At 41.9% G+C, this 26,173-nt stretch overlaps 1 long non-coding RNA gene across 24 annotated transcripts in view; it reads left to right on the forward strand.

Annotated features, from left to right (window-relative positions):
- The first annotated feature begins 666 nt into the window (after positions 1-666).
- The window catches only part of LOC129603974 (uncharacterized), a 30,770-nt gene continuing 5,263 nt past the window's right edge, over positions 667-26,173 (forward strand). For 3 of the 24 annotated variants that reach the window (XR_008694452.1, XR_008694432.1, XR_008694437.1), the window contains exons 1-9: positions 775-914; positions 1,010-1,086; positions 3,592-3,724; positions 3,883-3,964; positions 19,924-20,060; positions 20,147-20,185; positions 21,176-21,495; positions 23,786-24,041; positions 24,314-24,726. This is a non-coding gene — a long non-coding RNA (uncharacterized LOC129603974). The other 21 variants (XR_008694435.1, XR_008694439.1, XR_008694441.1 and 18 more) reach the window with 21 other exon arrangements.

A 26,173-nucleotide genomic window follows, 5' to 3' on the forward strand; every position in this document is an offset into this window, starting at 1 on the left:
CTGTAGGTAGAGCCTGTTTGATGATGTTACTGCCAAAGGTGGTTCAACAAGCCATTGTTTCTCTGGCTACTGTAGGTACTACAGTATGAGGTGCCGTAAAGGGAAACCACTAATTTGTTTCTAAACACATTAAACATGCTTAATAATTACTGCTGGCAACACGCCAATGCCATGTGGAGTGCAGTGAATAGTGGAGTTAAAAATAAGCAGTTTTTAATTACTTCTTCTATAGCCATAGGCTGAGATACTCATGACTCACTACCTCACTGAATCAATACAGTATGAAGCGAATGTGTTGAAGACGTTCTGGTTTTATATTTATGTAATACTGTTAAAATGGGTACATCTGCTGGCCAAGCTATAGCATTGCATATGCATACAAAAATTAAAGGGCATCTCAACAAACGGTTAAGCACTATAATTTATATTTAGCTATACATTTTATTTGCTTTTAGTGTAGTAACCACTTAGTTTGTTTATACTGAGGTTATGATGTCTAAGATGTGTTTAATTAGGCAAATGTATAAGTGTCTTTTTATTTCAGTAATCTGTTTGGTGAAGTTCTACTGCACGTAATGTCTAATGTTTTTCTTGGTCATTGAATGCATCACAGCTAGTTTCAACTGTGACGTAAATGGACCGGACAGGTGTCCATCTTTTGTCTCGACCAATTAGTGGCGTCAAAACAACATGTCATGTTCTAGAGAGGCGGGTCGAAGACCGGAGGTAGCGGCAAAAGAGCGGGAGAATCAAAACGACCAACTGCCGGCGAAACGTGAAGCTTTTGCTGGTATAAGTGCACCTTGGAGTGTGTGTTGTTTGTCTTACTCACGTGAAAAAGGGCAAAAACGCTGAAAGGGGTCGTTTTTCGGCATAGCTAAGTTGTTTCATGATAGACTGTTGAACGGTTGGAGGTAAAAAGACACTCACTGCACTGTTTGAGAGTATGGACCCGTTAGTGAAAAGACACTTTGAGCTAGTATGTTTACTAGTATTTGTGTTACTGCAGTGAAGCGTTCGGACGCCGCCGCCGCCGCCGTTGAAACCTGTGGTCGCTCACTGACATGAGGAACCGTGAGAACTGCGGTAATGAACCGGGACAAGCGGGGTTTTGTACATTTTCTTTCTACTGAATGATGCCAAATAACACAGAAAACAATTGACCTAAGCGGTAACGGACAGCGCGACAGCCCAGCGTTACCTTTGAATCTTTGTGCTTTACAAACAAATCACAAACGCAGGTCAGGGCATTTCTTTTCCGTCTCAGGGATGAGTAGAATGTAGTGTAAACCGCCGTGTATCTGGGGTCCAGCAGTGGCGTGAGCACAATACAATGATGATTGTATACTGCAGTGTAACACGTACAGTAACGCATTACCGCTAAATTGAAGCCTCCAAGCTAGCACACCGACGTCTTTGGGAGGTTGCTTCGCGCAGCGTGAAAGAAGAAGAAGAGCTCAGAACTACAGAGAAATAGAAGGCTGCATTTAACAGACAATAACACTTGAACCATGGGCTTATTGCGACAGGTTGTTCGCACGCGCCCAAGCAGCTCTGCATAATCTGCAACGACAGGTGTCGCACCGCCTCGTAAAGGCGTGCGGTAAAACTCGGTCTGAGACTACAGCTGCGAATTTCTGCTTTTTCCAGTGGTCGTAGTGATGCCACGTCTTTTAGATTTTGCGCAAATAACTGTAATAGTCGTCGTAATTCGGTTTACAGCAGTCATCGGTCGTACAGTAACTGTTTAACTCTATGACATGACGCCAGGACTCAGCAGATCTGCGACTCATTATTGCAACAACACGTTTGTTCTACATATTTTTACTACACGTGTTGTGTCTGCTTGAAACAACTGCAGTGACGAGGACAGTTTGTACTGTATGACATTAAAATATGAAATAGGTTAGTGACGTGTTATAAAGTTACTTCAGTTAAAATAGTAACGTGTTTTCATGTTGCCAAAACGTGGTTAAAGCCACTATCTTTTGATCCGAAGCTTATTTTTACCGCATTGAAGCAAGGGTTGTTTAATTAACAAAAGCTCACTCACACAAAATTAACCAGAAGGACTAACATGTTATAAAACTAAAAAGTGAACTGAGTTCAATTGGGCTAACAGGATAAACAAGGTGAGAACAAAGGAACCAAGGCTGAACTAGCAAGCGTACAGTAGCCAGACAAACGTGAGCATAGCTTGGCGAATACAGTACATGACCTAAAAAGACTCATAAATATGACATCACTACAAGTATACACATGCGCAGACATGGCTGACTTCCTAATATCACACTAAATGACAAATGTGTGACCAACATAGCAGGCACATGGCTGAACATGGCTACACGAGAAGTAGCAAATGTTACCATGCACCACTTGCATCCATAGAAATGTGTGACTAATAAGGCTAAAAACAGAACATGAACAAACAAAACCTGGACATGATGGGTTCCAGAGCTGAGTCGCAGCACAATGAGCAACACCAGCATCCAGAGTCCTTGTCAACGTCAATGACCCAGCTCCGAGTGAAGGGCTGGGGGACAGAGGGCAGGCACAGGAATGCAGTGCAATTGTCTTGATTGCACATTGAGGTTGCTCAGGGAACACGAGGCAGTGGGTGAGGTCCAGAGCTGAGAACATGGCATGGTGAGAGAGATAAAACGGTTGGCAGAACCGGCCCAGGGATCCTGACAGTAATCCTCATAAAGACAGAGGATTTATTGTTTGTGGAGATGATGGAGGCCTGCGGCAAAGCTCTGCCTCTCCTGTCATTTGTAGCACAAGGGATCAATGACACATTATAGCAGCCAGTTGTTGGGAATCTTTGGGAAGTGGCCAATTTCTTGGGTGTTGAGGTGGAGGGCAGGCTTATTTCTAGGGTAACACACTTATTTAGATTTGGTTTTAGAGAAAAGGACGGATGGTGAGGAGAACCAGGCTGATGAGGGCAGTAAAGGAGGACACATCACAGTGGCAGGAGGTTCAGAGCAGAGGGAGGATGAGGCGGTGGTGTTGGATTTGGGCCCTAGATGGCGGCAGTGAGATGATTCAGCTTCTGGTTCTTGTCTCTCGGCTGCTGGATGCCGGGTCTCGGCTCTCTGCCTCGCGGGCCTCTTCCTCCTCGTAGATCTCCTGGCGTCATGTCGTAAAGTTAAACAGTTATGATTGATGACTGCTGTTAAGCAAATAACGGATGTTTACATAAGTATTTTTTATTTACAAGTTCTGGCAGTTTAAACCTGAAATAAGCAGCGGCAGTCTTAGACCGATGTGCGTCTTTACGAGGCGTACAGCAGTCAGTTTTTGGCTGACAGTCACTTTATGGCACGACTGCGGCTCCAATGAGAAAATGAAGCCTTCAAGCTGCTTCGCCAAGTTTTAATGCCGCTCGCATCATGTTATTTTGCTGTATATTTTCACCACACTGTAAAGATCAGTCTGGTCTGGAAAAATATTGTGCAACATTAACCCGCTCCATGACACAAAAAATGTTGGGGGCCTCTGTTATAGACTGTATGATTAGAATAAGGCTTTATGGTGAAAGCGCATGGAGATGACCTTGGATCTACAATAGACTTTTCTTTTCTTCAGACACCACTGCCTGATTGAAAGACGGATGCTGAGTGCTTTTTCTACAAATTTATAATCTTCAGCAGTGAGTGGAGTCTGAGTGGAGGCCAGACGCACACTGGCTCGTTTGGCCATTAACTCTTGCCAGGATGTGGTATGCTCTGTTCCATCGTGTTGCACTTTGTTAATGAGTTTCAGCAGTGGTTCGTCCCATCTGCTGCTGCGCTTCAGCCTTTGTCTCTTTCGCTGTGAGCTAAAATATGAGACTTTTTTTCTGGGTTGTAAGAGTTTTTTTTTCTTGTAATATTCCAGCAGATGCTGTCGGTTGGTGTTGTGTATGAGACAAGACATCTTCAGCTCTATCAGCTAAATGGTCATCAAGTGGCTATGGGAGGTATGTATATACTTGAGTGTTTATAGATTCTTATTTCTTTATTTTTAGCACTGTAATGTCTCAACATTGTGCCAAACAAGAGAATACCTCTGCTCCTTTGCTTATCAGGTAAAATATGTGGAAACCCGTCTGTACCATAGACCTCAATGACACCTGTAGGTTATCAAATTGTACCATAATGCTATGCCCAACATAATAATCTTTCATAATATGTCTCACGTAGGCTCTTAAACTTTGGCTTTGGTCAGAGCAGCCACTAGATGGCAGTATTTCCACTTTGACAGGACTCTGCTTCAGTAGAAGTGGCAGTTTGTGACCAGAGTTGCTGATGAGTGTGAAGCCGCTCGCTTGCGGGTGACACGTACGTCTTGTCTTTGAACCGTGTCTAATGCAGTGTGATAGTTCCTTCCTACGTACACTTTCAGCCCACTGTATGCATGCAGCGTGCCCAGAGGACGTGTTGCCACAGTGGCTATAGTTTCTGTATTTTTCCAGCAGATGTCACTGCGAACAAGGTAGTTTATGTGAGCATCTTAAAAATATTGACTAATGTGACACGATACTGATGTAATGAGTAGCTTTTGAGTCTAAGTGTGGCACAGTTACAGTAAGTCTGTTGAAGTATTTGTGATTTTGACAAAATCAATTTCAGTTACAAGCTCAGTCTTTTATTTCAATGGAGTCACTGTGTAAACAGTTCCATAAATACTGTACAGCAGAAGTTGTGAATATTCATTTTACTCTTGCCACCAAGTTTTAAGTTACTCTTATGCAGCTTTGCAGATGTGTGAGGAGCCAATTTTGTCTTTATTCTTTATTTTGACCTTTTTTTATTGTTCAAAAGAATCTGAGATAGTGAAGATTACATAGTCATTAAACACACACACACACCGACACGCACACACAGAGTGAGTGCAGATCAGTGTCTAAGCAGCCACCTGCAGTCCTCCATTAGCTGGCAAGGAAATGGAATTTAAAAGATTCAGACCATGAAATGTGTCCAATAATGCAGGCTCTGATCTAAACCTGCCCTGAATCTCAATGATGTGCTTACTGCACTGTCACATTCAACTGGGGAAACTTTACCTGACGCCAATCCCTATCTTTGACTATAACATCTCGTGCTCCAAAACATCATTTATCTGTTATCAGTTGCTGTTGAAGTCGGCTGAATGAGACGCTGCTGCCTGATCGATGTGAGATTTGTGTGCAACAAAACAGTTTAAAAGTCGTGCTGGCTGCATGTGAGGGTGTCGTGTCATCACACAGAAGTGTAAAGAAAGATGGCGGGAGAGTGGAACCAGAAGACAAAGAACTTTCTAAAAACTAATTTGTTTGAAAATCATTGGAGTCCTCTTCTTGCAAATCTCTGATTCCTACACAGCTTTTGTACAGTGCAGCTGAATTAATTTCAGAATTTCCCTAAAGGCTGATTTATTTTTAGTTACGTCTTCAATCATGCAACTCTCTGTCAATTAGCCCAACTTAATATCAACAGATTTTTTGTAGCTGAAATGCCTGGACAGCATTTGAACAGAAACTCCTTATTTGCAGGCAAAACTTTGTTGTTTGCAATGTACACTTTTATTCTGTAGTTTATTTGGTTCAACCATGTTTTTTTTTTACAGCCACCTAGTGGCTGAATTCTTCTCCACTGGTTTGTGGGCGTTTGCCAGTAAGTGAGATGGACCTTGTTCAGTGGAAGATCCATATGTGGGTGAAAGGGCTGGACCGTTACCTTTGTGACAACTCTTTGCTCTTTCAGGCAGAACTGAAAGCGCAAATCTATGCACATATTTTTTTGTGATTATGTTTAACATGGTCTCTGTGGTCCTTTTTATACAAGAAGAGTTGCCCAATTAAATAAGTGCCTGGAAATAGCTTCATCAGTTTTGTTGCTCCTACAACAAATTCTTGGTCTGCCTGGACAGCAGGCCGATTAGGACTGATCGGCTGTGACATCAGAGTGTTGGAGGCAGATGGCTGCTGGTGCCTCGAGTGGTATCTCGCTCCCACACCACACTCTCTGGGTAGATTCGACATAAGCTTAATTAATGATTTGGGAGCTGCAGAGGCGTTAAAAGGGGCACGGAGACAGGCGTGAATTCCAAATGGAAGCGCTAAACTGGCTGGTAATGTGATATGAAGGGATTTCTCAGCGCACGCTTTCCCTCACGGTCCCTCCGCCTCTCACGCGTTCTTAAATCAGCCCAGTGTGAGCTCTACATCATGCTGCGAGTAAGAAATACGTTGCAGATCTAAGACATAAACAGAGCAGATGCTTATTGAAGGCTTTACTCTCAGGAGTCTTAACACTAAGGGGAAGGTTCTTAAATCTAGATGAAGTCAACAGTCTGTAAACTACACAAGTGATGAGTCGCACACACCACAGATCGATCACGAAATAGACTTTAGGAAAACAGTCTGTGAAATAAAATATATATCATGTAAAAATGTTTATTATAAAGGGATAAAGAATGCATCAGCTCAATAGAGCTAGATGTGAAGGATGACAGTCAGTAATAAGTCACCACACCATCTATAATCTACTCAGGTTGTTGGACGACTGTAGTGTAAAACACCAGTAGATACTTTCCAGCTTGCCGTTTTGCACCACAAACGAAAAAAAAGTCCAGTTTCTTCTCGAAAAGCTGGAAGAAAACACACTTTTGTGTCGTATCTATGGAGACAAAGAAGGTCTAGTGTGAGGGACCGATTCTGTCAACTGAACATATAAATATAAAACCGTAAAAACCATGCCACATTAATTCCTTAGCCTCCTGTGACAATAAAGACGCAGAACGGCCACCTGCAAGCTAGAGAATGCACCCTGAGGCCAGTCACGAGTCTGTTAGACCACATGTAAAACCAGCCATAAAATCCCACCACCATTCAGAATCGTAATCACCCTAATCCCATATGAATCTGTCTTGAGGCTGGAGACTTTGGCCTGGATCTGTCCTTCCACTCGCCATCCCTTTGTCCCTGCTTTCCCTGTCATTTTGTGCGAGAGCCATCTGTTTTTGGGCACAAAGCTCCATCTTTCTCTCCCTTCAACATGTCAAACTCATCTTCCTTCAGCAGAAGAATTATATTTCAAAACAAAGACGTTTGTATAGACTTGAGCAGTTCATTATACTCCCATGGTTGTGACAGCTATGGCAAGAGACATTGTGTGCTTCTATACATCTGTCACTCTAGTGTGAAAGGATTGAAAATTATAGAGATTCTCAGTTAGAAAGTGCAAACGTATGTTACAGAGACACAGAATAAAACAACCGGGTACATATTTGAACTTTCAACACTCCTTGTTAAATGAAAATCTGCTTTTTAGCAAGTTAAACTCAGTGTTGCTTGCAGTAAAGCGTCCAATATGATGGATAAAAGTGAAATGAGATTCCTGTGCAGGGCAACTGCACCCCAGGACAGCAGTTATCTGAAGGAAGCTGGGCTCAGAAGGACTCAGCGATGCACCAGGGAGCTTTTTTGGGTACATCCAACTGGCAGGAGATTCCTGCAGCCTGAGCGTGGTAAAGAAAATAAGTCTCTCATCTGGCCCCAAACTATATTAGGTTCCCACCGGTAGCTGGAGGATATAGCTAGAAAGAAATATCTGGGTTACCTTAGCATGATACAGAATTTTGCATAGAGGCTTTCACATCAGTGGGGACTGGTTATAGGAACCCATAGTTTCAGTGTTTTGGTGTGTTAGCGCTGAGTGCTCCACTAACTGAAAGATCATTAAGGATCACATGAGAGTGGAATGTTAGCTTAGCCTGTTTAAGCTAATTTCTCTATCCAGACAATATATTAGCCAGATTCTCCAGCCGTAAAGCATATTGGTTCCGATGTAGTGAAACCAGTGTAATTAAAAGATTTAATTTTAGATAGAGACAAGAGCAACAAACATTTACACATACAGCAGAGAGATGAGTTTGTGCCAGATAATTACCACTAGGCTTCATCTTAAATCTGTCTATGCTGTTAGGATTTAATTCTTGTCATCCAAAGTAAGTGAACAAAAGTGTAAAGAAGTGCCTGAGGGATTTTAAAGCTGCTTATTATTATTAATATTATTTTTATTTATTTTTTAGTGCCAGCTGGTCATCCTGTCTGAAATAAGACGGTTCGACTAGAGTTTAGTCAAGGACGTCAACACACTCGGACATTTAAATTCTTTCAAGTCAACTTCGTGGCAGAAAACTGAACACAACAACACCTCGTGTGTGCTGTTTTGATTGGACGACCTTGGGTTTGTTTGCTGGTGTCACATTCTGAAACAATGCGCTGGTGGATCTGGGGACTTGGATTCTTAAGACTCAGGGTTTTCAGCAACATTCAAAAACAGATTAAGACCTCTAAAGACTTGAAGATGTCCCGTTCGTCTTTAGTTTTCCTCCCTGGATGGGTAAATGAGCTGCAAAACTCAATTTGAAGCACACATTTTCAGAAGCTGTATCTGTTTTGATTATAATGTTTTAAATTAAGGTTGAATTTTATACCTTGACCTCCACGTCGCTATTGGGTTTTCAACAAATTCTGTCTTGGCAGGACATTTTTAAAACCATTTGAGGGTTAATGGAGACACAAGGCTTCACTGAAAGTACGACTAGTCAGACTTGCACAGTGTGATCTGTTTATATGCTTTGTAGTCACAGGGTCACGTCTATAGTCTACGTTATCGTCTTGGATTAATTAATTTCTTTGACTCAGCTTATTTAAATCATATTGCTCCCCAGCTACAGTAAGTTGCTGCAGAGATAAAGCACAGAGAAATATTACAATACTTTTGGCAAAATGGTTGGTTTCCACGCTCAGCTGATTTCTCTTTGGTTTAGTGCCTTCTGAAAGAAGCCAGTGGGGACTGGTGTCATCCAAAGGTTTATCTCAGGCAAACAGCCTCCAAATCTTCTCTGTGCAGTGGAAATAAAGGAGAAGGAATTTCGCTGTCCTATTTTTACTCAGGTTTAAACACTCCCATCCCACACTCAACCTACTTCTATCAATATGTTGATATTATTCTTAGTTTCAGTTAATTCCTCGTGATTTTACATCTAATAACTCTTTTACACTTGCTGTGCAGCTTTCGATGATTTGTGTTTATGACACCACAACAATGTCCAGTTGACCTGGGTTAAAGCCCCAAGGCTTCATTAAAAACAAAATCTACGTTGGAGAACTACTGGTAATACTGCAGTTATCTTTATTTCCAAATCTTTTGCAATGTATGTAACTATATGGTATAAATCAGTGACTGAACAGGTACAAAACATCTCAAATCTGTAGAATAAAATCATATGGTTTTAATAAATGCAAAGTACAAAATTAAGTTATTAAAAGTTCTATGCTGCACAAGATTTTTGTTGCCCGTAACAAAGTAACAAATTCTAATGTTATGATGTTTCAGTGTTGTGTTTACCCAACCATAAGTGTTGAAAGTAATGTTTTATTCATGTTTATTGATCCAGTCCTGTATCAATCAATCAAATAGTATAAACGTCAGTGACCTTGCTCATCACAGTGACCTGTCTGGCCTCTCTCATTGACTAAGTGGCAAACCTAGTGCCTGTCACTTACTGTATTGAGCCACAATAACCAGAAATCACCTTTGCTCCAAACACAGACCACATTTAAATGAGCATTAACTTAATATTTAAAAAAACAGAGGCGTTTCATTCATTGTAATGTCACCAACAAAGTATTTTAATTCCTTTATTGGGGCCAAAAACAAGAAATGGTTTCAAGTTCCTGTTCAAATTGGTTTCGTTGGGTGGTATTGCACTTAGGGACACATGACAGAAGCCTCAGTAATACAAAAGTAAGCTATGGTTAAAATGTTTAGGCAGTGTGTCCCTGATGTAATATACCCTAACCCTCTTATGAAACTAGCTGCATGTCAACACATTCAACCCACCACACTGCTGAATTTCCCTCTGGCTCAAAAGCTGCCCGTAGTGCTGTTAGCGCTACATAAATCACTGCGGAGGATGTACAGTAATCATCATGCAAAGCCGATTGCGAAAGTCGGACGGGAGGTGTTCGACTGTGGTGAGTTCTCCTGGGGTGGCCACAGACCATGTGCACACAGTCGTACATTTATCTGGGTGTTCCTTTTATTATTGATGCTCTTCATAATCCCGCAGCCATCACTGGCCTGGATTGTATATAATAAAGCTGTTTAATGGAACGTAAACAGATGTGGTTGAATTACAATAATATGCCTCGGTGATCGTGTCCCCTGATGGTTTGAGGGCCAGGTTTCTGCAGCTGAATGTGTGGTTCACAGATTTCTAAAAGCCTATTTAGCACTGGAGATATTAAAAGTGGAATCATTCATTCCCAGCTAATATATAAATGTAACTGAAACTCCCTTTAGGATTTCCATTATTCATTTTTCCGGAAACTGTGGCCAGAGTCTAGAAAGGGCAGAATACCAAAGATCAGAGTAATTACACAATGAAGGATGGCCGAGCAATGCATCAGACAGAAGTGCTTTTCTCCCAAGGTCCTGTGTATTATTTTGCACTTTCATTCTCCAGCCCCCCCTTGTTCACCAGCTACCTCATAGATCACACACTACTGTATTACTTTGCAATTACAGAGCCTTAGCCACAATAGGTTTCATTTTCAGAATAATGGTGCAAACGTGGCCAGATTCCAGTTTCCAAAGCGCCAGTAAAGTAGAAGTGGATTTATAGTCTTAACATGCAGACAGTGGGTTAAGTGATTATTAGTCTGTAGTCTACCAGCGGCATAAAGCCATGATGAAGTGGAGCACGGGAGTGAGGAGGGCAGCACACCCTAATCAAGCAGATGCTAAACGTCATCATTAGGCTCACGGCATCCGGAATTCTAGTGGCATAAAATATAAGGCTTTGTAAAGTTTTGTGTTGTTGCAGTTCGACAGTTTATACTCAGATGAAGGTACAGAAGTAGCTAATATGCAGGCAATTTGTTGAAAAATACTTTTTATAACAAAGACTCACTTAGTTGAGCTTCGAGCACTTGCATTAACAGTGATCTGGTTAAAGCTCTCCCAGAGCTGGGAGTCGAAGACCCCCCTGGCAGACTTAAACCTGAGGAGATGCTGAGGACTTTTCCCTGAGCCCTACTGCAGCTGTAGGTTGCTGGTTGTGGTCTAACTTCACTGCAGAGCAATAGTGAACAGACCAGTGAACTTACACTTCGTAACAGTTTACTTTCCAGCCATAAATACGTTTTGCAGTATTTGTTCTTTTTGTATCAGGTTTGTCATATCTCAGTGTTAAGTTAGTATTTATTTTACTGTAAAACAACTACTGTATGTGCTGTAAGCTCATACTAAATACTGTAAGTTTATTCATACCTCATCTGCGTGTACTAAACATACATTTAAAACATGAAATATTACACATGAGCCTTCTTCTTCCCGTAAACAGTCAGGCCATTTATCACAATCTGTTGCCATCTGCACAAAAGGCACTGGTAGAAATGTTGTCAACGTCATCCAAAAAACAGTCCAGAGCTCCACTGTCTTTTTGATGAATGAGCTCATTTGACGGCCTGCTTGCGAATCACTTTCTCTTTGGCTCCTGTCTGTCCGCTCACATGCATGTCCGTGTTTTAGACTTTGCTGTCTTTTTGGTTTCATGTGAACGTCTTTCAGATCTTCCCTGTCTCCCCCTCTGTTGATCTGCTGGTGTGTGTGTCTGCGCATCAGTCTGCCCACTTCTCTAAAGAATAAGATCCCATGTCAAAGGAAATCACTTTAACAGGCAGATGACTTGAAACTCCTCCTGAAGACCTCGCAGCCTCCTCCTCTGTGCTGCTGACCGTTTACATATACAGTATCAGCATATATTGTATCAGAACAGCACTTTTTTCCTGCATCCCACTGGGTTTGCATCTAAAAGCACAAACACTTGACCACTAACCATCCATGGCTGTTGTTGTTGTTGGTTAATTAAAGCGAAATGGAAGATCTCCAAAATCAAGTTGCTGATGTGAGCTTCTAATGTCAAACTAAATCTGCCAGGATGTCTAAAGACGCTCAGCAGGATTTCACAATAAAAGCATCACAGATCTTGTAAAAAGCACAGAGCCATTATTTTCCAACAAAGATTAATCTTATTTAGATGAATGTTTTGCGCCCTGAACACTCAAATTTACATTGTCACATGTTTTACTGATGGAGCTTGTGGCCTCGTAAATACGGTGTGAGCACAACTAATCAGTCATTCTAATAGAGAAGTTGAAGGAGAGGAATGATTTCCCTTCGAATAATGGGTTTGTTCAATTTACTGACTTTGACTTTCGTTTTCTAATTTACTGTCTCATCTGTTTGGATGACAAATGGCAAAGTTGCATCAAAACAATGAACTATACAACAGCAAATAAAAAAAATATATATTTTATTACAATAAAATGTAGATAATGATATGATAAATTATTTATTGCTTACAACTCATGAAGCCGTGTGTTTCCATTAACAGGCAAAGTGTTAATAGTTTTATGATATTTTACTTCAGTCATTTTAAATCTGTTATTTGCAAATTTGCATTTGTGTTTAAATAAATGTATTAAATGCAAATGTTTTATTAGGCTGCTGACCTGCCTCTACTGAACAGGGCCGTCTATACGTCTTTCTTTATAACAGTCAGCTTGGCTCATCCAGTAATGACCTGCCGTGTATGTTGGAGAAACTTTCAATACATTTTATGGCTGCAAATATTTAATCACAAGTGCAGCCTCATTCTTGAATATGAGCCCTCTGTGGAATGACAAGCTGTAAAACAGAGTAAGTCGTATCTGCATTCAGTCCATATATTCATGTTCATGAGGAAGTCTGTGCGGCGGTCTCTGAAGGATTAATTATAAAGCCTCTAACAAAACAACTGAATGAAAAGCTGTCAATCTGTCGTTATTCTGGCTCGCTGGTCGTCTCGTCTCCTCATTAGAACAATGCAAAGATAACGCAAAGAGCATTGCTGACATGTTAAATCCATATTGGTATCATGCTCACGCTGAGGAGCGTTTACTGTATCGTTGGCCACAGTCAGACTTATTGATGTGTGGCCGTTAGCGTTTCTACGATCTTCTGTTCTGGGTGAAGCCAGAATGACGACGCTGTGTCGCCCCACTAGTGTTTAGTAACATTCTGTCTGTTGCCGTCCCTGCCCTGCTGCTGGCGCCTCATGACACTTCATGACACGTCCTCATTGACATTCACCAGAAACAACTGATGAGAAAAAGAAACGTTACTCGTGAATTTTACATCTGTTTCGCAGGACAAGCCAAACATTGTTATTTAATCTCTCTGATGGTCTGAAGAGTTTTCTGATGCAGTTTGCAGGAACCAGACATTAGGTTAGTTGCAAATATCGATACCTCACACTACTGTCTGCTGCAGTCAAAATTAACTCTTACAATAAATTCTGGTGCACCTGTGGACTGATGCTTAAACAATCTAAAAATCGGAATTATCTGCCATCTAAGCTTTCAGTTGTATCACACTGTTCGTCATTGAATTTATTTACAATTACCAAGGAACTGTAGCAGGTGTGTTTAAGTCACGCTTTGAAGGTAGACATTGGGGGTCGAAATATAGTATGCAAAGTGTGTCAGTATTGAGCTTTTCGAGTTTTCCCTCCTTGAGGCCTGTGTTGTTAAGGAGGCAAGGTGAAAATGTGACCTTTCTTTGGAGACTTGAAAAAATGGGTTTGTCTTGGAGTAAGAGCTGACCTTTTATCCTGAGTTTTCCTCTTGAAATCTCATGCCTGCGACTTCCCCTTAAAGAGTTTTGGTGAGTCATTTGAGTGCTTTTGCTGCCAAGCGGATGTGTGTGGTGGGGAGTGATGATGGAGCTCCCACATGGATCACACCATTCTCTAATTACTCCCTAGGAGGAATACCCAAACTCCTTTGTGTCTGTAAAAGTGAGTGTATGTGTGTGTCCTTGATTAAATGAAAGTCTGGGGATTTGTGGGCTGGATCTTTAGTTTCTTACTGAAATACACTTAAAATAGTAAAAAGGAGCTGATTCACGTAATGGTAGTTTCGTCTTGTTCAAATTTCAACTCAATAAAAAAGAAACTTTTATCACAAACGTTGCCTAACAGAGAGGAATATTCCTTTGCAAATACAATCCTGGCAGATTTAGACATTTCTCAGTAAATGAAGCACAAAGTTGTCTTGAGTAAGTAGTAAAGATCCCGTTTGTAATCACACTTAATCTTGCTGCTTGTGCTGTTCTTCCTGCTTCGCTTTGATTGGGTCTTTAGGCGTATTAATCTGAGTTAAGGCTTAATCAACCATGAAAAGCAAACAAACTCTCACAAGTCAAACAAATATATGTAGAGAAGTCAAAGGATTTGTTGAGCAATCATGATAATGGGATCCCCTTAATGTGCGCAGTCCATCTGTTTGGACATTTGTTTCTTTACGTGCTTGTTTTCGGGCTTATGAGTCCTCTGGTGATTAAGCTGCCTGCCCACACTGAAACTTTATGTTTGTGTTTCAAAGGTCATTTCTACTCTTGTATGTTGATGTGCTGAATCACAAGGATGCACTGAGGACGAGTGGGCACAACTATAGCTCATGTGCGGCTGAATTACAGGGACAAGGTTGATGTGAACATTCATATTGTGGCCACACTTTCTGAGTTGTTCTGACGCCTGATAACAATTTCCTAGGATCAATCTGATAAAAGGTTTGGTGGGTTCCAGCCTGCTAAGAGCTGGACTGATATCACCAATGCATCAGTACATGCACATGATATGTCTTTCCCGTTTGTATTTTTGCGTATGATTTGCTTAGGCATCTTGTAAAAGTATTATTTATAAAGTATTTACACTGTATAGTTATTGTTTGCTGCAATGATAGAGTGTTCCAACATACCTCATCCCTGTCAAACTCTAGCACATTGTTTTAAAACAAGATTGATTGTGATGACGTGAGAGATGACATCAAATAATGACTGAGAACGTGTCTGTGTGCAGTGGGGAGTCCGTCTCCAGGAGCAACATTGGGTCTATACTGCACAGTCAGAAATGGTTCGTTTGACAACATGTGCTCAGCGTTACCCACAATCCACCCATCAAGAGTAATACGTGGTTCAATTATGGCATTAAATAACTCACAACAATAGTCCTGTCAGAGGAAGCATTTCTCCTCAGTCGCTGCCCATGCATCTGGAGATTAGCTTCACTAATGATTCACACCATTGCCTTTAAGCATTTATCCCAAAACATTAACAGCGTTAGCAGAGCGTCCTTCATCTCTGTAAATGACTTGGTACTTTTCTTTTTGTTTCCTGGCTTCAGGCACATGAAGCACAAATGTAAAACTATGCACACAACTTCCCACTATGCACCTCTCCTTTCATAAAGCAGTGCCTTGTAAAATCCTGCAATATGTTTATATAATCTCAACGAAAGTGGAACATAAATTCTGGAGCCTAAAATGTCATGTTGAAATTTGCAGAGCTGCTCAGACCCTAATAATAATAATAATAATACGTTTTGTACTGTCTTATCTATTTCATCCCTGACTTTAACATGCACCTAAACTGGAGTTATTTTGGATTAACTTTTTTCATATACAGTAAATGAGGGATGAAGGCAAAACAGCACGAAACATGCATATGCTATGCTTTCAATGTATGTCAGGTTTAGCTGCTGCTGCGGTCATCTCCATATACAACTGAAACACAGCTAGTTTGGGTGAAATAAAAGAACTACTGATTAGAAAAAGGCTCCTGACTGGCGAATACGTAGAGATACAGTACAGCCCCCAAACCTTTGTAAGAAATGCAGCTGCAGGACACAGGATAATTCACTTTAATGTGGCTGTCGACCACTGACCTTAAATGCATCCACGAAGAAGCAAGTTGGTCATCACCCAAAACCACACGTAGGAGCAGGATGTCCAAAGTCAAGAAGTTGCTCAGCACATTTAGAATGACGTCTGAATGTGAGACGGCTTCATGAATATTACATGAGGTCTGATGACTCCATTAAGTGTGATATATGCAACTTTAGGGCAAACGGGCAAATGATGCATTTTAATGCAGCTCTAACAGATTATTTATCATGTTCACGTCTGTAAGACCGGGCGTATTAGCAGGGAATGTGGGCTTTTCACACAAGGACCAGCGAGTTTCAGCTCTTCCTTTTAGCAAAACAATAGATGTTTGGATTCTTAGTCCCAGCGGGAAGAATTTCATCACCTGTATCCCACAGAATATTATGTGAAGAAAGAGAGAACATTAATAACTTAACAAAAATGACTCTTTGGATGTTACATGAAACTAAAGCATGAATGAATTACATGAGCCAAAATAAGCCAAAGATAATTAATTTAACGATAATTTACAAAGCATAGTTAAATGCAGCCCTCAAGCCATTTTAAAACACAAAACAACAACTGTATTGTACTAAAGTCAATTTCACGCATCTGTGGTTTATGATCCAGGAAACAGAGAGAAATTCATCATAACTTGCTCACATGCCCTCTAGACCTGTCGATCAGGAGACCACCTCTGGCCCCGTTGAGCCGGAGATGAGTCTGATGCCACTGGTAGGAAGAGAAGGGCAGCGACCCCACAGCCACCTGTTAGTAAGAAGAACTAGACAATAAAGCACAATCAGTTTAGGAAGATCAAAACCAGCTGGTGTGAATCAGCAGCTTCCTGCACAGATGAATGACTGCAACAAGTACAGTGACCACCCAGACTTCATAATATAAGCTTTGGTTTCAAATACAGTATTGATTCAGACATTACTTCTGTATATACTGAACTACATTGAACTCATTTTGTGAGTTCTCAGCAGCCACCAAGACCTCTGAACCTTTTCAGTTCTGTCATTCATCAAATAGAAAAACACGGCAGTCATTTGAATTTCCCTAAACTACATTCCACCGTCACTATTCTTTGGTCTTATTATCCATACTGCGAACGGCTTCATGGAAATGACTTCTCAGCAGCAACAGCAGGGAGACGGGTCCAAGTTTAGTGAGGGATAAATGCAAAGTCAGATATTTGACGGAGATTGAAGATGCAAAAGGAAAATGTATTTTATGAGTCAGACTCCTCCAGCTTTCTGTTTGGGTGTAGGCGTTTACTGTGCGTCCTTTTCAGATAGAGTGTCCTGTTGATTTATGATCAGCTCTAACGTTTGTAGATATGTCTGAAGATTTCTCCGAATATTTGCACCAACCTTGGGGACACTTGAGCTTTTAAGGTTCAAAAACACCATAAACTTAAAAATGTAGCATTGTGTAAGATAAGATAAAAGGACATTGATCGCACAGTGGGGAAACAGCAACACAAACAAGACAGACAACATCAAGAGAATATAGACAACAATACGCAAACAAATACGGATACATATATGTATGTATCTGCATATGGACACATTTACAGCATTTATGATCTCTATTGCACTACAATATTCACTGTGTATTTATATATGTGTGAGTGATTCATCAGCTCTTCATTGAAACTGCACTTTGCTTGTGATTGTTTCCGTCGCTGGACTTATAGATGAAAGCAAAGAACCACATACCAAACACAAAAGTCTTTTCTCCTCGCCGACATTATTACACTTGGTGGAGGAAATCGTCCTGAAATCTTCTGCAGGGGAGACGGATGAGGAGCGGATGAGAAAGGAGATGAGCTGGGGGTCTAGGTTCATTATTCCTTGAGGATTTTGACAGTAATGCCACAAAGATAACTCTGACAGGAGTGTGTCTCTTCTGGGATGCATGTGTGTACATATATAAACATATAAAAAAACACACACAACATACAGTACAGAGACACTTGGGTTTAGTTCTGACAATAAAACTCGTCCTGCTGCTTTTCCTATTCTCATCTGTCTGTTTGAGTAATTCACAGGATGCAGCCATGTTCTCCCGTTTGGCACGATATAGGTTCCCAATGCAACCCTTTTATTGCTCAAGATAAACAGCACAGGCTGCAGCCGGCCTTTAATCACACCCTGCGAAGCGACTGTGACCTTTCCCCAGAACTCCAGCGAGCAGCAGGGCTGAGCCACTGACCTTGGTTTTAAAGGCATCATCAAGTTAGTCCAGTGGCTAACAACCATGTGCCGCATGTCTTTTATGCTTCGTCAGCCATGTGAACAGTTGTGAGCTTCGTGATGCACCGTATTAAATTGATGCCCTGTGAAGCAGCTGGTGACGAGCACTAGAAACCGTACAAGACAGTTCAAAGCCAAACAGGACCACAACCTGGATGGCACGCGCTCCAACAAAGGACATTACGGTAAATGTAGGCAATGAAAAGAAATGAATTAATAAGTGACATCTTATTGTCCTTAATTAGATTGAATCACTGAATATATTTAATTTTTATCAGTGAGTAGTAATTATTAAATCTCTTCAGACCTTCGTTATATTCTCAGCCCTCGGTATTTGTATAAAATGTTTTAAACACGTTTCCAGTCTAAACTCTTCAACAGGAGTTGCAGGTGGTTATTATACTGTGATGTGTTTTATTACCTAACTCTGACAAAAGAAAGTTGACATTTGAGAGAAGCTAAATACAGTAACTCTACTATTGTATGTTTTAACGGTGTCTTGTTTACAGGATAACTAAATGAAAGTCCTCTGGGGTATTCTACTTTTTTTTCCTCCTACAAACTTTGATTGAAGATCTATTTCAGTGCACCGACACGGCGGAAGCATCACACTGTGTTTGCATGAACACGTGCTGCGCAATCTTGAAAAAGTTTGGTTCTCTGTGTTGCAAGTATGGAAGCATGCACAGTAGATTAGGAGACGAGTGCAGGTCTGATGTGACAGCTCTGTTCCACTATGCACAAACCTGCAACTCCTGGCCTGAATCCACCATCACTTCCCTCCCACTCCCACTAAACTCTGTGTGAGGATTTGCTCACATCCTCTCCTCAGCCTGAGGCCTCTAATCAGCATTTTCGCTACCGCTGCACACTCAGGTCCCAGTTTCATCTTAAGTCTCAGCCAGTCCATCCTGCAGGGACTCATCCCCAGAGTCCTCACTGTCGACCCTGTTTTTATTGTCCTCTCTCTGTACACACAAAACAATCTTTTTCATTAACCCTGCCCATCACGGTTCAAGCTGAGAGCACATAGTACAAAAATACTATTTACTATGTGACCCTGTAATTTGTAAGATCTGGAGTTTTCAAAGATTATTGAGAATAAATATTGTTCATATTGTATTTACCTGTATTTTATGTTCTAAAATATGGCATTGGAAAATAAGTAACATGGCATCTTAGTTGTTTTCTGCAGCACAAAAACAAATATTTGACAAAAATATCTTGGGGACAGAAAAGTGAGCACCCGGTGGAGAGGGCAGATGGGTCTCCTCAGGAGAAGCAATAAAGGGCAATTGAAGGTGACTCCGACTTTGCTGGACATGAGAAATGATTCCACGCGGGCTCTGTGGTCTGATAACAGGGTCATGGGGAGGACATCGTTAAGCTTTTGTTTTGCTGTGATGGACTGGTCTGTGAGAGCCTGGGGGGGGGCTCTTTGAGAGTTACTTCTGCTGGACAGCACTGTGTGGAATCAGGCAGCGCGTGAAGTTACTGAGCTCGTCCATGATGCTTTAGTTCCTGACAAAATACTTACATACTTGTATCCAGTATATACTATCATTTGTATCTGCAGTGTTTTGCTACTTGATACAAAATAACGTTCTTGTTGTCAATGTTTCAGCAGGTGCCACTACTTCATAGCTCAAAGTTTTGTTTTTTTTAATTAACATTTAAATACAACAAAAGCATGAAGTTCACTCACTGCAGCCAAACAGCTCATAACTCCGCTGCTACGAAGTCGCTGCCTGCAGGAAGCTGCATTCTGCACCGTCATGACGTCCCCAAATGAGCACAAGCTCCAGCCGCGTTGTCCTTTTTTTGCAGCCTGTACTTTGTTGTACAGCATGTGCTCCTTTAACTCTTGGACTGTGGCAGGTGTGCAGAAACACTGAATATGCTGTTGCTGCAGTAAAGACCTCAAGCTGCTCCACTCTCCAGACTCACCCCTTAATGAGCTCACGCAGGCATTTGTCAACAGCACCACTTCTCACCAGCAGCAACTTGGGCTCCATGTGAGTCATGCGACCAATAATGGTTGATCAATGCAGCGCTGCTTGTTTCAGCTGATGCATCCTTCTTCTCTTTTTAACTGTTGCAGCCAGAGAGCCAATGACCTTAAGGAAGCTCGGAAACCCTGGTGAGAGAATTAGGGCCAACGTGTCTTTCCTCTAACACGGGCTGTTTCATCTCTGGTTCCTTTCTTATTGAAACCCAAAGACCAAAGAACAAAATCACAGATGATGTTTTGCCTCAAGGCTCTTGCTTGAATTTAATTTTGCAGGTTTCTTTTGCTTTGTGACTTCTGCCTCACTCTGAGTCCAGAGCAGAACCCTTAACAGCCGACAAAGAGCTCTGATGTTAAAAAAGAAATGGAGACAGTATCACACACATTCACACCATAGAGGTTCTAAAAAAGAGTGTCACTAACCATTAGTTAAATGTCATTGTGTTTGACTTGTTTGGTGCTATTATTAACCAGGGTGTGACTCGTTCCAACCTCCATCACTCTCCTGCACAATGAAACACCTGATGGAAAATGATGATGCGTAGATTTTACATATGTCTTGGAGACGTCCCTGTCATGGAGGTTGTGCAGCGAAGCCGCTAGTTGCCCTCAGACGCCAAACGCAGCAGCAGCACAGTTGTCTGTTTAGCTGTAAGGGGTCACTGAACTGGAGCTCTTCCTTTGGGGGTGTGACAGTCAGACATGAATGCTCTAAGCTTTTGTTGGATCGTTTGACAGCTCTGCAAATATTTTAACCAATGACCACATCGTACAATTCAAAACAAAAGTCTCTTATTTGGTTCACTGCCTATTAAGTGAATGAATATGAAAATGCAGCGAATGCAACTGAAAAATGTACATGCATTTACATAATTAGGACAGAATGTGATTGTACTGTGAAACAATTGGGTGTGTTTTTTTTCTCTTCTGAGTGGGTGGGAAAGACAGAGTGGGAGGGATCTTTGAGCAGCTAAGGCTTTAGTTTTTTATTGCTTTACAATTGGCAAAATTACAGTCACATAATTCAGGGGCTTACACATTTAAGCTTATTTGAAGGGTATTGAAAAACCATTAGTTACACTTGCATCACTAACTGTGTGAAATGTGGTGTTTCTTTCCAAGTGTCTCCATTTTTCAGCTTTATAAAGGAGAGGAGTAGGTGGAAGGGAAGACAACGGAAAGAATGAAAATGAGGAGGCAGCGAGGAACCAAACCAGTCTGAGGACGACTCTGGATTATGTTTTAATCATCAGCAGGATACAATAGGCCAAGAAATCTTTTTTTTTTAACTGGGAGATTTTATAGCAGTCACCTCGCTGAATTCAAGAGTCCTGACCTGCTGAAACAAGCACAGTGAAAAATCTTACACCTTATTGGCGTCTACAACGTCACAGATCACTACGAGGATTCCTTCACTTGCGTCTTCCAGGGTTTTAATGCAGGTCACATTCTCGATTGCATCTTTGCACTTTGACTGATAAGAATTCCTATTACATCACTAATAAATTCAGCTTATGTATTACAGTTTTAAAATTATGTGTAGTAACAGTTCAGTCGACTCATTACTGCAAGATTATGTGTCTCTGTGTAACATGCTAATGATCTGTTGCCAGCAGGGGGTTGATACAGTCCTGAATCCCAGAATATCGATTTACGTTTTCAATTTACCATAACGAAGGTTAAACGCTTTAGGTTGAGATCATATTTCAGGTTAGAAGTACTTTAAAGCTACATCTGCTTGACTTCTGCATCTTATTACAAAGACACAGTGACCCTGGTTCAAAACTAAAACTCTAAATAAATGGCTTCATTAGTGCCCACTTTAAAGTTTGGGCTAATTAATCTAAATAGTGTGATCATGTGGACTAATTAGGATAAAGGTGTGTTTGCAGATGAATTGTGTTCCCTGGACTTTTGTTCCATCCTTTTTAGTGAACTGATTTAATTGGCGAGTTTCCTTCGCTTCCATATTTCGTGTATAGCTTTTGGACAGGCTGTGTTCATCTCTGTTGTTACGTCCACAAGCAGCCGTCACTTAACTCTTGCACCGTGCTGTTAACCTCAACTCTCACATGTTTAACCAGTGAAGTGATTAAACATCAGCCTCAGATGTGGACCGGACCCTTTTCCCAGTGAACCCCTGACTTGTAAAAGTTCCTGTTATTTGTTCTACTAACCACACTTTCTTGTGAGTGTGTCGCTCAAATCACTTTTAAGTTCATTCTCATTGCAAGACTCTTAAGTGCACCGTGATGTGTAGGTTTCCAGTCAGTGTGATCATTGCATGTGCATGCATTTTCTGTGAAAAGAGGAAGACGAGCAGAATGTTGACGTGATTCTCCCTCTAATCACAGGAAGCGCACGGCAGATGGTGAGCATTAGCCACGACTCAGAAATCTGATGTTTATTCTGATTTCATACGTCTGCACGTTCCTTCACAGCCCACGTTGGCCGGTGTCAGCTTTGTGGCACTGACCATCAAGCGTCACGTAGCCGTCGTAAGCTGAGTTTGTTCATTTGACTTTCACACCTCAGACCTTGAACGTCTACTGTGAGCAATTATCTCCTGGTCAGTCGCATTCCCTGGGGGAGCTTCCTGCCAAAAGAAAAATAATTATCACGGTAGATTTCACTCAGTGGGAGTGAAGTCTGAGCCAGGAACACAGAGCGAGGAGCAGGATAAGGACCCAGAAGCAGCTTTTATCAACTCACTAGGACTGTAGCTGTTCTCACCTACATGCTGTTACTGGGGTAGTTCTCTGTGATCAGGCCATGAGGTGTAGGGAGGTTGAAGCAGAAAACAGCCCAAGTCATTACAATATTACTTCATTAGTTCATTACAAACTCAGTTTTATACTTTCTGTATATCTGTGCATAAAGCAAATCAGCAGTAATGAGTAAGGAGCTATATACAGTATGTGTTTTGTGTCCATATCATTGCAAATAGCAGCGGAAGAGGTGTGTTTTTAGTAGTGCTGTCAGGTGGATGATGTGTTTAGGAATGGAGGGCGGTGCGTCTGCCGCGCTCGCCTCCTGAGCCTCTCTTTGCACAAACATGTCTGGAAACGGCCCGCATCCTCTCCCTCCGCTCCCATCAAGCCGTCTATAGAGCTGTCAAAGCCCCGAGGACCGGTGAACTGTGCCGGCGCAGGTTGAAACCCCCGAGACTGCAGCCGCAAACAACAAATCTGCGCTGCAGCAAGGCCGCGGCCGCAGAGGGGGGTGTTAGAGCGGAGGTAACAAGCTCCTTTGTTTTGTACGTGCATTCAGCTGAACCGTGGCTGAGCAGCGAGCCCGAAGCGCAAACAACTTTCCCTTCAAGTTCAAAGTGAATGCCAAGACGCCTCCCGCGGAATCCTGAGCGCCTTTTCAGGCTCAACCACTGATTATTTAGCTGCGGCTAGACAGAGCAGCACAAACAACAATCAATGTGGATTTTGAGGTGGAATGAGGCTGAATGATTAGTTGTAAATGAACAGGAGCGCGAAGCAGAATCAGTCATGGGTGAACGGCATCAATGCCGTAAGCCCTTAATAAGCACAACAATAAGATGCGGATGAGAAGGGATTGTCAGGTTTAAAAGTTCTCTTATCAGCACACGGCACTTGTCAGAGCCGTCATATCAATTATGCAGTTGTCAAGTAGTTGTGTGTTTGTGATTCCTGCAAAAGGAGCATTCAGTTTGTTCCTGTACATTTACCGCTTTTATGTCTGCTGCTTGTTCACTAACAGACATATTTTACACCACCTGCATCACAGAACAGGAGAGGACGCCAGGAATCCATGATTCTCTGTGGCCTTTCGCTGTTTTCTGGAAGTTCTCAGCCTCGGAAACGATTAATGCGTCTCAGTCTTGGATCCATGGCCTCAGAGCTCTGACCTTGGACCATGAACCGCATTACTGATGCATTACAGCGGCAGCACAGCCTGAACAGTCACATAGAGGAGATCAAGGAATCTGATGAACAGCACAACAAGCTGGACGAGTGTAAGCGCACAGACACATCTGAACCTGGATCTGCCTTCACATGTTTGACCACTAGTGGGGCTGTAGAGCAACACTTCCTGATCCTGTTGGAGTATGCACACGATCAAGAACTGTCTCCATCGAACATGTATGACACATGTTCGATGGAGACAGTCTGTGGTTGAAGTGTGTCAGATGCAGTGCATACAAATATGTCATGATATCACATTACATACAAATATTGTGTCTCCGCATACATGCTGATGTGACCTCCTCGTCATCAACTGGAGCAGCTCTGCCTGATGGTAAAGCTGCTGCTCTTCAGTCCCACCTGGGCCGGACCCGCTTGAGCCTCCACGTCTGACCATGTGACCCGAACAGACTCATCACTGTGTGATCAGGACAGTACAACTCTTCATCTTCACCAAAGTCTCACTCACCCTCAAACTTTACCCCCTGAGAACTTCCTATAACCCCCAGCATTCGCTCTGAAGTGTAATGGTTGCGCATATTAAACTGTCTTTAGAGCCATGGAAGCCTTGAAGAGCAGTGAACTGTGCTCGTTCGGGTTAAAACCCTGAAAACAGGAGCTGAGAGCCACAAATCACTTCACAACAAGGCCGAGATCCACAGTGGGAGAGGGAGCGGTGTATGATAGAGAAAATAGTTTGATGTACGACAGACATCTGTGCTGATTAAACTTAAGGTATATTTGGTTACTTTATGTATGGCCCTCACCTGGATATTTTATTACTTAAAGTACTGTAGAAAACTACAACTTGGGTGTTTTTTAAACAGAATCTTTATAGAATTCAGGTGTTTTGTACATTCATTTTATGAAGTATCTGCCCTGGCCGCAGGTTCGATCCCCTCAGAGTGGGTTTGCGTCAGAAATCCTGCTCAAGGAAAACCTGCAAAAGCTGCAAAAGCATGTGAATCATTTGCTGTGGTGACCGCTGACGGATGAAAACGAAGGAGGTTACATTTTATTTTACGAAAAATTTCCTCACAAACTCTGTCTTTGACATTTTTTTAATTAATTAAAATTATATGTATGGAATCCTTGGTAATTATTTAATTATTTTTTTAATTAATTAATTAATATCCAGGTGAGGGTTTATCAAAAATGATCTCAGGTTTGCATCTCTGTCGTTTTGCTTCAGTATAACTCTAACAAATTATTTTTCTTTCTTTGAAAACTAGGAGTTTCCTCTGCAATCACACCAAGCTCAATAATGTACAGTGGGCCACTTTACAGTAATTTGCGTATGCCTAATGGGCTCCTAACGCTCACAGGTTAAGATGATTGTCAGACTTCCTGTTTGTTCTCCTGACTTCTGCTCTCTCCTGTGACGCAGCAGCTGCACAAAGCCAACGCCGTCGCCCCCATTTGTTACAACACGGAGGACTCTGACTTTCCTCCTCCTGATCAAACAAATGTGTTGTTGAGGGCTACAAGGATGTTGCTCGCTCCTTGTCGCCTCAACGTGTCCTCGCATGCTAAGCGTTAGTGACAAACAGCTGCTGATGTTTCCTACGCTCCATATCAATTTCCAAACACATGTCAGAGTTTGCTTTTTGACCTTGTGTCGATCGCGAGCTTCTGAACATCTGACACTTGTGTGGACTGTGTATGCAACATGTCCATCCGTCAGACGTCTGGGTTCTAGAGGTGAGGCTGAGGTCCTGCCGACACCCTGAGAGATGAGGAGCAGCGGTGAACTGTCGAAGGGATGAACTCCCACTATTTGCACAGAATATCAATAATACATGAGCTGTTTAGAGACACTGTGTCGGCCTGATGGTTGTTATTTATGGAGCTACTTCTGCATAATGCTGCTGAAGATGTAATCAGCGGTGCAGCAAAGCCCAGTGATCTATGCGTGCGCTCTTATCGAATCACTGACGGGTTCAGCGTTGACCAGGCAGCCGCGAGATTAATAGTCTATAGATCGTAGTTATTGTTGTGACAAAACTCAAGCGCTGTGTCTGACCTCAGCCTTTCACCTTCTGTCTCGCACGTTTCTGCCAGGACGATAAGGAACAAGGTGCTATTGAGGAATGTTTAAAGGAAATTAATGCAGTGCAACTGTTCCTGCTCTTGGTTCCCTATGTGTCGGCTCACGTCGCAGAGTTGGGATGACATCACACAA

This window comes from Betta splendens, chromosome 4 (assembly GCF_900634795.4).
Source record: "Betta splendens chromosome 4, fBetSpl5.4, whole genome shotgun sequence".
NCBI classification, from domain to species: Eukaryota; Metazoa; Chordata; class Actinopteri; order Anabantiformes; family Osphronemidae; genus Betta; species Betta splendens.